Below are 13,356 nucleotides of genomic sequence, written 5' to 3'. Positions count from 1 at the left end.
ATATATTTCCTTTCCTACATGCTCCACCTTTAATAAGAATCTTCAGAACCAAAACAATAGTATGCAGGAGGAGGTCAATAAATGTTAACTGAAGTATACTGTTTGAAATGCATAATTTCAAACTTCTGTAGGATATTAGAACTTTGATAAACTGACATTAAGATTTATGCCTCTCCCACTATCAAAATCAGATCAGATCAGATATAACTTACAATGAAAAACTGATATAATAAAATCAAGAGTTAGTAAAGGGCTAACTAATAAAGAGATGAGGGGGGAGAGTTTTAAATTTAGAGTCATGTGGAATAAAAGAAATGTCTTAATGTTTCCTGAGTCACCTCCTCATTTTGGATGAAGACTTCCATTTTTATAGGCCCCTATAATTGTTCAGCAACTGACCTGCCTCAGAATTAACAGTAGCCTTGAGTTCCTTTGGACAAGCACATGGACAGTCACAGGCTGAAGGAGTGACAACGCTTTTGGCCACACAGACTGCTTAACTCCCTCACCTTCCCTAGCAGGCAGCATTTAAGATTAGGCCACACAGGGGCCTCTGGCCAACTCGTACCTGACCAATTTCCACTTCCAAAGCATCTCACATACCATGTTTAGCTTAACCCTAAAAAAGGACCTCCCCTAGCCCGAGTCCAAAGACACACTGAAGACAAGCAGGCTGCAACTATGTGCTTCCAAGCCCAAATGGCCAGAGAAAAGTCCAACTATCAGATGGAGAAAAACAGCTCCTCTCAATTCAGAACAGCATATTGTTTTTATTCCAGGGATACTATTCTATTTCAAATATCCAATTCAATTTTGCCTGCAAGTTAAAACTTAGATTATTTGCTTAGTGTTTACGTTAGAGCTTAAACAATGACCAGTAAACCATACTAGTAGGGACCGAACCATAGTGACCAGAAGAGAACAGATAGACATCACTCCTGTTACCAAAGAGCCCCAGCATCCCAGCACTACTTGTGAAAATGTATGAAAACATTATAAAACAAGTCATGAGATTAAAATAAACTATAAAATCAGCTCAGTTGTCTTACCTACCTATTTCTTTTTTCCAAAAAAAAATATTCCTACACCTCAAGTACTATTTTCCAAATACATTAAATTGATCCAATAATAAAGTTAATTTTATGACAACCGTATATCAACAACCTCTGACAAATGTATTTGTATAGTCGAAGAGATTTTACGGAAAAGTAAAATTTTATACATCTCCTTTCCAAAAGTATATTCAAAATCAATACTTTATTAGTATTTCCATCTAATTGTTTTAATTTTTTAGAGAAAAAATTTTATTAGGACAGAAAAACAGGATAAAAGAAAGGAAGAAAATCCTATGAGTAGAGATAGAAAACTTCAATGCCATTAAAAGCAGACACAAGGATTGTTTGTATCTTAGGCCATTTGAAAAGGTTATTTTATTATCAATGTAACTAATCACAATGAAACTATCTCTTCCAACTAAAGACATTATAATGAATTTTCTTTACAGTTATAGAGAAATGGGATTTTCTGTTTCCCATCAAACAGAACAGGCTATATAAATTCTTCTTCCTTTTTATTGTAAAATATAATTCCATCTATAAAATCAGTCATGAAATATTAACACTGAAACAACAGAATATATCTCTTTTACTTAATTTACTTTAAAGGGTCTATTCACTACAAAAGGGGGGTAGGGTGTATGTGTGATAGAGCCCCTACTTCCTCATTAAGTGTTTCCATTAGACCCTTTATTGTTGAGAATTTACAATGTAGCCATAAAAAGCATTTCAAGATAAAAGTTAGTATACTTTCCTTAAATTTGCCTTTCATCTTTTTCAAAAGGCAAAAGAATGAAGCATACAGCATATGAATCCTGAGGAAAGGGAAGAGAATTAGGAAAATAAAATTTAAGAGACATATTTACACTGAAAATTTTAAACACTACTGAAAAAGAATATTAAGGTACAAGAAGGACTTTGTTTTCATCCCAACTATACCAACAATATGTGCAGTACACAGGGTGATCATGTAACTTTTCTGAGCCCCAGTTTCCTTGTTTCCTTGAGTCACAGATTCAAGGAGAAAAATGAGACAGTAAAGAATTGGTGAGCACTCAATCAATAGAAAAAGTATTATCAGGAATTCTTTTTCATTCCAGCAGAAACAGAAGAAGAAAAGGATGGTTCCAAAATGTAAGTCTGGGTAAATATAACTTTAAAACATCTGAAGACATGTTCCCCGATGTTCTTGCTTATAGATTCTTTAGGTCTACCAAGAAGAGGTGGAAGACAATGGCTAATCAAAGAACTACAGAAACAAAGATTAAACCACTAATTTTGAAAGAAATTTGTAAAATATAATTACAAATGTCAATAAGCTAACAAAAACTATCAAGCCTAAAGATATATGGAATATAAATTATTAGGTATCAAATATTAGTGTTAAGAAATATTTAGCCCTGGCTGGGTGGCTCAGTTGTTGGAGCGTCATCTCGTACACCAAAAGGTTGTGGGTTCGATTCCACGTCAGGGCACATACCTAGGTTTCGGGCTCAATCCCTAGTCAGAGCGTGTACAGGAGGCAAGTGAAGGATATTTCTCTCTCACATGGATGTTTGTTTCTCTCTTTCTCTCTTCCTCTCTCTCTCTCTCTCTCTCTCTCTCTCATGGATCTCTCTCTCTCTCTCTTTCTCCCTTCCTCTCTCTAAATCAATCAAAACATACCCGTGGATGAGGATTTTAAAAAAGAAGTATATTTTAAAAGGAGAACTTCAGTATTAAATTTTAAAAGTATAATTCTAACAAAACTATAAGGTTAATAGTTTTTTCCCTCTAGGTGGTGAAATTATAGGGTTGTGTGTTTTTTTCTTCTTCCTAGTACTTTTCTGTACTTTCCAAAATACATTACTTTGGGAGGAAGACTGAGAGGATAGCTTTTAAAAAACTATCTATACATAGTTGAAGTAATGGAAAATAACTACTCTCAAAAAAGAAAATAATTCCTAAGATAGAAATACATTTATAATTGTGGTTCTTGCACTAAACTGAGAATCAACACAAATAAAAAGGAGACTTACAACAGTCACAAATGCTTAGGGTCTAATTTTGGTCAAAACACGCCAGGACATCAAGAAATTTACCTCTGATTCATGGAACCTCACACTAACCTCAAGAATGGAGGGAAGAGGCACAGTAACAATGGGCAGAGCTAACACCCACAACTTGGCCTCTCATAGCATCCCCACTAAAGGGCTCTTTAAGAAATGACAGATTCCAGGGGCAAGGTAGGTACACTTGAAGCCTAGAGCATCTTTTTATGTCAGAAAGTGAGAAAGTGCTTTTTTAAAATAATGATGCAACAAGGACACAGGAGTCAGTTGGAATGGACTCCTACTGGCCAAATCCTACTAGGACAATTTGAACACCAAAATAACTAAGCACCATTAAAACACGGACTATGTAGATTCTTAATGAAAACCGTTTGCTCTCATTTTTTTAAAGACTATAATTTCTACTACCTCTCTTTGAATGTTCTAAATTTTCTAAGCTATTTTTAAAAGTACATTACCACCTTAGTTTAAATTCTAATGGTTTGATAATTACATGCACTCCTATAACTGTGATTCCTCTTTTTGTAATAATTGATCCAATAATTATATATCAAATTATGATCCATAATTCACAATCAGCAGAAATCACAAATGATTTGTACACTCCTAAAGAAGTGGTGTGTTGCTTGTTCTGGGCTTAAAACAGCTTCCATTATATTTAGTAACAATCACGCTGGGCTTTAGTTACATTGGATGATTATACTGGTATTACTCCAACTGTGTTGAGCAATGTTTTTTCTCTACCAGTCTTCTTATTACCTTACTTGTTTGTATTTTAAACTATTTTGGTGTTTCTAATATAAGAAAAAAGCACAGCATATCAGTTCAAATAAAAGGGAAGTATGAACATCAAACACAATGAAAAGCACTCAGAATTAAGACAGATGATCTAGCTTTAGCAAGTGCATTTGAAACTGGAAGAGCTGGGAGAGACCAAGATGGCGGCATAGGTAAACACCGCAGACTGCTGCCGCAAACAACCACTTCAAAAATACAACTAAAAGACGGAACGGACATCACCCAGAACCGCAGGAAGGCTGGCTGAGGAGAGACTCTTCAACTAGAAGGAAAAATAACAGCACACCGAGGCTCAGAGGAGGCGCAGTGTGGAAAATACTCAGGTGCGGAGGTGCGCGCGCAAAGCGGGCTGGTGGCTGAGAGCGCGGTTGTCGTTTTCGGTCAGGGGGGAGTCTCAGACTCTGAGCTCCAGATACGGGCGAATCGCTGGGGACTCGGACCCAAACGGGAGAAGCGGGAGTGTCTGGCATCAGTTGGAAGGCAGCTTTCCCTCCGAGGTTTGCAGCGGTTCCGGGGGTTCTGAGAAGCAGAGCCTCTGGGAACAGGACTGAGGGCACCATAACGGCTCCCTCCGCCCGCCCTGTTGAGCCCGCCCCGCCCAAGCCCTGCGCAGAGCCATTTGCCGGATCGCCTCAGGCAAAGGCTAGATTAGCACCTCCCCAGAGGACAGAAGTTTTCCGCGGCAGACACAGCTGATTCACACAGCCAGTCGGCCTGGTGGTCAAATCCCTCTAGTATTAACTACAACAATCAAGGCTCAACTAGAACAAGACTGCGCACAAAGACCACTAGAGGGTGCACCAAGAAAGCATAAAAAATGCGGAGACAAAAAAACATGACAGAAATGGAGGATATAGAGCTAAAAAACGCAATTTTGAGGGCTTGCAATAAACTTTTGGAGAGCTTCACGAAAACTAATGAGACCCTCGATGCTATGATAAAGAAACTAGAAATTAAGCATACACGCTCTGAAATAAAGAATATTACACCCAATAGCAGACCAGAGGAGCGCAAGAATCAAGCCAAAGATTTGAAATGCGAAGAAGCAAAAAACACCCAACCGGAAAAGCAAAATGAAAAAAGAATCCGAAAATACGAAGATAGTGTAAGGAGCCTCTGGGACAGCTTCAAGCGTACAAACATCAGAATAATTGGGGTGCCAGAAGATGAGAGACAGCAAGATATTGAAAACCTATTTGAAGAAATAATGGCAGAAAACTTCCCCCACCTGGTGAAAGAAATGGACTTACAGGTCCAAGAAGCGCAGAGAACCCCAAACAAAAGGAATCCAAAGAGGACCACACCAAGACACATCATAATTAAAATGCCAAGAGCAAAAGACAAAGAGAGAATCTTAAAAGCAGCAAGAGAAAGAGACTCAATTACCTACAAGGGAATACCCATACGACTGTCAGCTGATTTCTCAACAGAAACTTGGCAGGCCAGAAGGGAATGGCAAGAAATATTCAAAGTGATGAATACCAAGAACCTACAACCAAGATTACTTTATCCAGCAAAGCTATCATTCAGAATTGAAGGTCAGATAAAGAGCTTCACAGATAAGGAAAAGCTAAAGGAGTTCATCACCACTAAACCAGTATTATACGAAATGCTGAAAGGTATCCTTTAAGAAGAGGAAGAAGAAAAAGGTAAAGATACAAATTGTGAACAACAAACATGCATCTATCAACAAGTGAATCTAAGAACCAAGTGAATAAATAATCTGATGTACAGAATGAACTGGTGATTATAATGAATCAGGGACATAGAAAGGGAATGGACTGACTATTCTTGGGGGGGAAAGGGAAATGGGAGATGCAGGAAGAGACTGGACAAAAATCGTGCACCTATGGATGAGGACAGTGGGTGGGGAGTGAGGGCGGAGGGTGGGGCGGGAACTGGGAGGAGGGGAGTTATGGGGGGGAAAAAAAGGAGGAACAAATGTAACCTGAACAATAAAGATTTAATTAAAAAAAAAAATAAAAAAATAAAAGTAGGGAGTTGAAAAAAAAAAAAAAAAAAAAGAAACTGGAAGAGCTGAAATACCTACAATCTGTTTTTAAAAGCCTACATTCCACAGTTACCCATAAGGGATCTCAGACAAGCACTACCTGTGTCTGAAATGCAGACATCCCTGCTCTGCAGGGACTCCCATGGCTGCCATCTTCTTAGCCAAGCACTGACTCTGATACAAAGTATGACGTGATAACAAATGCTTAACAGTTCTTGTGGTTTAGACAACTTTAGCACTCTAAATATTAAACAAAAATAGTGGCATGCAATTTGACTTAGAACTTCTAGAACCATATTTTTATTTTTCCTATACGTGTTAACTTTAAGGAGTGACTGCCCTACCATAATGGTTTAAAATAACGTGTATTTGAGCCAAACTTCGGACAAATGTCAGGAAGCAAAATCTCAAATGCTCTGGAGAATGACAGTTTGCAGTTTCTTGTATGCATCTGAAATTAAGGAAGAGGATGTGGTGGAGAAAGCAAGGCAGGACAGGATTATAGAATAGTTAAGATTATGTGATCTCTTGAGGGTGGTCATGCCTTCAAGAGGTATTACTTCTGGCAATTCCAAGGTGTGATAACCTAAATGAGCAGAATCAATGGACAGGACTTGCTAAAAGCAAAGATAAACCTTTTACTAAAGAAGTTATAGGCCTGGGGCCTGATCATCCACCATGACCTGCCCAGTTAGTAATTTATGACGAGATCATCCTACGAGGTTACTTTCCATAGAATCACTTACTCATCCAGTTTCTTAAAAATTTGGTAGATGCAAAAAATAACTTTAATATGTGCAAGGTACTAAACATAACAAAATCCTGACTACAGATCCCAGTTTAATAAAATTAAATTCTTATCTTTGCAGTCCCTCTTGGTTTCCCTATCACCTTCCCTCTTCTTATAGAGCTACCCAGTAAGTTGAATTTTGTTGTGTAATTTACCTGTTTATTACTTTACCACATCTGTTTCCTAACAATTTGCAATATTGTTTTGCATGTTTCTAAACTTTTTAAAAAAATGAAAAAAACTATATGCATTCTTCTAGAAATAGCTTTTTTCCTCAAAAAATGCTGTTCCTGCCACTTATCCTTAGTGTTGTATGAAAACCATTCAGTTTCACTGCTGTAGAATACTTCACTACGGGAATATATACAATTCATCCATTCTCCCCATCAGACATTGCTTCAAGTGCTTTCCTTTTATGAGCAGTGCAACCTTGAGCATCCTCATCCACCTCTCCAGGCACTCCTGTGCAAGGATTTCTCTTGCGCAGTGCTTTGCCAACTTTAGCAAATCACCTGGACAGAGAGTTGAGACTGAAAGCTGGCCCACCCTCAAAGTTTCCCATTCAGTTGGTCTGGGTGGGATTCCAAAATCTGCATTTCCAACAAGTTCCCTTGAGATGCTGGGAACACAATTTAGAAGCACTGCTCTAGGAAAAAGACCTTCTGGGGAAAGGGGGATTACTGGGTCAAAGGGCATGTGCATCTTTAGCTTTACTAGATAATTCCAAAGTTACTGTCCCAATTTATACTCCCATCTGTGTGTAGCATTCCAACTGTTTCCTACCTCCCAAACAGATTTTTACATCATGGCCAAACTAATGTGTATGAAACTACATACCATTTTGGTCCTAATTTGCTCTTTCCTAATTACTAATGATGTTAAGAATCTCTGCATTCAGGTTTCCTTTTGTGTGAGATACCTATTTGGGTTATTTGCCCATTTCTTATTGATTTGTTGTTCTTATTGATTTGTTGTTGTTTACCCTTCTGGACACTAATCTTTTAAAAAAAAAAATATGTACTGATGAAACTAATGTCAGCTTTCTCACACAAAAAAAAAAAGTACTGAAAATACCTAATCCTCACTTGTGACTTTCTAGGTTTCATTTAATAATCACAAGTGGTTAGAGCATCAGCCTAAAGGATGCTCTGAAGGGTCCCTGGTTTGATTCCAGTCAAGGGCACATGCTGGGGGTTGTGGGCTCAATCCCCAGTAGGGGGCGTGCAGGAGGCAGCCGATTAATGTTTCTCTCTCATCCTTGATGTTTCTCTCCCTCTCTCCCTTTCTCCCTCTCTCCCTCAAATCAATGAATTTTTTTAAAGAGCTAGAAAAATCCATTAAAAAAATTACAAGTGGTCAATACTGTTGTCAAACATACGGATCTTTTCCTTTATAGTTTGTATCTTCTGTGATGTGTTTAAAATCTCTTCCCTACATCGGTCACACAACTACTGATCTACATTGTCTTCCAAGAGTTTCATAGTTCTGCCTTCCGTATTTAAGCCTTTAACTGTTGACTTTTGTAGCTGGTTTTTGTGAATGATATGAATTAGAAATGTATGCCGTTCTCAAAGTTTCCTGTTTGTTAAGGGTCATAGATATCACCAACTCGAACTTGAGGAAGATACTAAAAGTGCCCCAAGTAAAATAATGATTAGGTGTCAACCACTTTGTTTTTGTTTGCTCTCTCATTGAGGCAAACAAAAAAGTGGAAATTTTCAATGTGAAACTTTGAACATTATTATCAAATTAGCCAGACTATGATTCCTTACTCCATCACACTCCAGGAATATTACTTAGAAACATTAAAAACCCATAATTTAGTCTTATTCTAAAAAATAATAATAATAAGACAGGTAAGCACTGGGTAGTGTGGTTGAGCTATAAATCTATACAACCTTTCCAGAGAGTAATTTTGCAATATCTGTATCAAAAGCCTTACATGTATCTTCTTTGAGCTATCAATGAATCTTCACAGAATTTATCTTAAGGAAATAACTGGATAAAATGTGTTTCATATATTCACCATAGAACTCTTTATAAGAGAACAAACAAGCTAATACCCAACAGTGCAGGATGGGTTAGCGATGTAGCTGCTGTGGCACATTGCAGACTCAATGCCCTGCAGAGTACACTGCAGTGTTACTGTGGGAAGGTATTCACAATATTCAGGGAACTTATAAAAGCAAGTAACAAAACAGACACATAATATTCATTTATTCACAAACATTTATTGAGTGCTTTGTGTGTGCCAGGTACCAAGCAACTCATTGGTAAACAAAAAGATCTGTCCCCTGCCTCCAAGGAGCTTAAGAGCTTGCGAGGGAGATAGAACAGAATTAATATCTTCCAATTTACTCTGGTTGGGATATTAAAGGCACAAGCATATTGAAAGAGAGACAATTTATATGTGTATATATGTAATAATCTCACATTCCATCAGCATGGCCTACAAAGAGAACACACCCAGCTCTACGGACTAGCGAGTGGATAAGCAACTCCTTAGGCAACTGCCTAAGAACTGAAGGGTATTCATCTTCTACAAATTTTAAGAAAAGCTGTGAATTTTAAGAAATTCAGTTATGGAAAGCTATACCCTGGAAGACGGATGTGAGACATTGCAGAACCACGGCAAAAGAATTGGGGCAAACAGTTTCCATTGCTTCCAATTCAAAACCAAGTTGAGCAAATAACTGTTGGCCCAGTGCCTATTTCTTTACCCTCCTCTGCTATACGTACTTGGGTCTGACAAATAATGAAGTCTCCCTACAAAAGAAATAGTTCACAGTTAGGGTCACACACCAGGGATTCTAACATTATATGTTCATTTCTTTTAAACTTCTGCACCAAAATCAGTGAAGTTATGAGGCTCATTAATTACAACAGGAAAATTTTTCACTTTAGAGCACAGAAGGATGTCAGACACCACCTCAACCAAGAGATCAACCAATGATACACGTGCATCCCAATACAATAACAGAGACGGGCACAAACTCACCACTGTGGCATTCTTGCCAAAAATGCTTAACCCTCAACTTAATAATGAAGATCAGGCAAATCCAAACCAAGGAACATTCTATACAATAACTGACCAGTACTCTTAAAAGGTCCTAAAAGATAAAGAAATCTGAAAGGAACTGTCACCTAGAAGACACTAATAGACATGATAACTAATACTGGTTTGGATCCTGGTTCAGAAAAAGGACAGCAGTGGTGAAACTCGAATGAAGACTTTAATTATCAACCGCCTGGTCTCAATGACTACACTATGGTTACAGAAGATGTTAACAAAGGGGGACAGGTTGAAAGGTATATATCAACTCCCTGGACTATTTTTGCATCCTTTTGTAATTCTAAAATTATTTCAAAGTAAAAAGTTTTTAAAAATCATTTCAGATGAATGATTTTTTTAAAAAGTATAGGATACCACTTATTAACTCTAACATAAAAATATATTATCTCCTCCAGTAATTGTACTAAAAAAATTCCAATAATTACAGATGAGGCTTAAGTTGGAATTTTTATTCAATAAAAACCTGCAGTTGGGATAACTAGAGAACAGAGTAACTTTCCTAGGGCACTGAAATCTCTCCAAATAAATAAACTACCTTATTTCCCCCCCTTACTCTTTTTTAATTGAATTCAACTTTCATTTATTTAACATCTACTATGGGCATGTAACAGTGCTAGGGCCTCATGAGATTTTGATATATAAGAAAGGATCTCTGTTTTAACACACAAGATAACAGAGAAATGCATCACGTAACAAAACTGGAAGTAATTGATGTTCACTGCTAAACAATCTGGCAATCGATCTGGACACCCTCTTTACTGTCAGTGTTGATAAGACTGAGGACCCTCACAGCTCAAGTGTGTCCCCTTCAACAATAACATGTTCTGACCTCTAAAATTATCTACAAAAATTATCCTTGAAAATGACTCGCTCTGACAATCCATTTCTAGTCCTTTTTTTCATCTAAGCATTTTGATATTGGTGCATTGTTTGTAACTCAAAATTTAAAAACGTGAATCTCAGCCCTGGCTGGTTTAGCTCAGTGCATAGAGCGTCAGCCTGAGGACAGAAGGGTCCCGCGTTCGATTCCGGTCAAGGGCACATGCCCAGATTGCTGGCTGGATCCCCAGTAGGGGCGTGCAGGAGGCAGCCAACCGATGATTCTCTCTCATCATCGACATTTCTCTCTCTCTCTCATCATCGACATTTCTCTCTCTCTCTCTCTCTCTCTCTCCCCTTTCCTCTCTGAAAGCAATAAAAATATATTTTAAAAGGAAAAAAGAAATAAAAATGTGAATCTCTGAGTACCAGGGAAAAGGTTAGGCTGCCATAGACCCATGGAGGTTTACTTACTCTCTTAGATCAAAAATGATGTGTGAGACTACGTTTTTCAAAGTGTGGTCTCAGAGCCAGCAGCTTCAACAGAATTCAGGAACTTGTCAGAAATGCAAATTCTCAGTCCCAGCCCAGACTACTGAATGAACCTCTGTCAGGACCCTCTTTTCACAAGCCCCCAAGGTGACCCTGAAGCACTATAAGTTTGAGAATCAGTGAGGAAAGAACAGAACGGCCAGACAGCAAATCAGCAGGCGAGATTCTAATCCTTGCTCTGCCACTAATCTCTGGGATAGATTTGTCACTTAGCTTCTGTGGAGCTCAGCCTCTCTATCAGACAATAAGGGAACTGTAATAGATCAACGCCAGTCCTCATGCCCTCATTGATAACTCTGTGAGGGCATTCATTCCTATGAGGCCTAAAAGTGAAAAGAGCACTACTGTGCGTCACCACTTATTTCTTTTGTTAAAATGAAACAAAATTTCTTCATCCACTGGTTTCTGAATCTTATTTAATAACTCTAAAATAAATAAAATTGTGTTTTCTTTAGTAAAAGCCATATAATGCTAATTTCACAGTTTCCTATTTAGTTCTCTATCAAGTCTATTTTGGAGGAATTCATTACACATAACAAAAATTCCAAGAAACCCATCTACCACAGACTGAAAAGTCGTATGTTGCAGTCCTAATTCCCAATGTGATGGTCTTTGAGGTGGGGCCTTTGGGAGTAATTAGGTTTACATGAGGTCATTGAGGGTTGGCTCCCAAAGATGGGATCAGTATCCTTATGAGCGACAGACAGACCATAGTTGTCTCTTGCTCTCTGGCATGTGAGGACACAGCAAGTAGGTGTCATCTGCAAGGCGGGAAGAGCCCTCACTAGGAAGCTGCACCTTGATCTTAGACTTTTCAACCTCCAGAACTGTGAGAAACAAATGTCTGCTTTCTCAGCCACCCAGGCTATGGTATTTAGTTACAGTAACCCAAGCTGACTAAGACACACACTCAAATGTCCCCTCTGGTGTGGGAATTTAACCCAAATCATAGTTCCGAACTGTGCTCCTCTCCGTAAACAATGTGTGACCCAACCACAAAAAGCATTTAACAAGTATGAAAAATAAAGAACTTAAAAAGGTATAGATCTAGAAATTTCCATTACTGCCTAAGAAACATTAAATTTCATTTAATCTCCTTCTCATAGATTTATAAACTGGGATTCTTCTCACAACTTGCAAAACGAATCTCAGAGATGGGGGGAATCAACTTAGAAGGTCAGAGAGTTCTCCTGGAAGAAAACAAACTTAATAAGGTTGAATGTTGGGGAAAATGTCCCATCAATCAAATGAATACCCACTGATTCTTGAGACTCCAACAGGTATCCTGCAAGCTCTCACCACTCCTTTCAAGCAATCAGACACACTGTCCTCTGTGCTCCTGTATCTCCATTTCAGCACTTTCAGGAGGCATCCTCTTTGTGTATCTGTCGCCTCAACCAGATCTAGAAATCATCTAGAGCAGTGTGTCACTCTCTCCCGCACCTAGAACGATGTCTGGAATAGAGCAGGAACTAATTTTGTTTAAGTGTAGCCACTGTACTGAATACCAGTGAAACTGTGTCCTATCTTGCAGCTTTTCTGTAAATCTTAAATCATTCTTAAACAGCTTTTTTTTAAGGCACCAGTAGCAACAGTTAACAGCAATAATCACAACTGCCTTAGGTATCAGGCAAGAAGACATTTGCTACTCGAAACCACTGCCTTAACATTTTTCAGACATGCCAGAAGGAGTCTGTCATTTCACATGTAGCAAACTTGAAAAAGAATGAGTAACAAACACCTTGAGATTTGAATCCTGATGTTAACTTTGGTCAAAGTATTTAATCTGGTTCTCACTTGGCAAAAAAGGGAATACTAATTCCTACTAGGTTGCTGTGCTCTCCTAATGATGCTCTAATCCACAGACGAGTGCCCTTCCCTACATACCTATACGGTGTTCCAAGTGGACTAACACCTCACCGCAAAGCACGCGTACACTGTAAGGTGATCCACCGGCACAGACGGTAAAGTTACACCCCAATCACCATTAGGACTATGATTACCTATAAAACAACGAAATCCTACATGTGTGTTTATGGGTGTCCAGCCTGCCAACATAGCCTATTCCAGAACTCCCCAATGAAATACATGGGCTGTTCGAAATGCAACGCAACCGACAGGGGTCAGCAGCTCCAGGCGCCGGGCTCACTGAGGTCCAGAGAGCGGCAGGCACACGCGGGACTGCTCGCGGGCTGGGGCTGTGCAGC

General features: G+C 38.7%; 1 protein-coding gene across 11 annotated transcripts in view; it reads right to left on the bottom strand.

Annotated features, from left to right (window-relative positions):
- Positions 1-13,356, bottom strand: part of ZNF407 (zinc finger protein 407) — a 384,238-nt gene that overhangs the window by 369,829 nt on the left and 1,053 nt on the right. The gene's annotated exons all lie outside the window — the stretch shown is intronic.

The sequence above is a fragment of the Myotis brandtii genome, unplaced genomic scaffold, assembly GCF_000412655.1.
Source record: "Myotis brandtii unplaced genomic scaffold, ASM41265v1 scaffold154, whole genome shotgun sequence".
Lineage (NCBI taxonomy): Eukaryota > Metazoa > Chordata > Mammalia > Chiroptera > Vespertilionidae > Myotis > Myotis brandtii.
The sequence above is the reverse complement of the archived record's forward strand: the minus strand, read 5'-3'. Positions and strand labels throughout refer to the sequence as shown.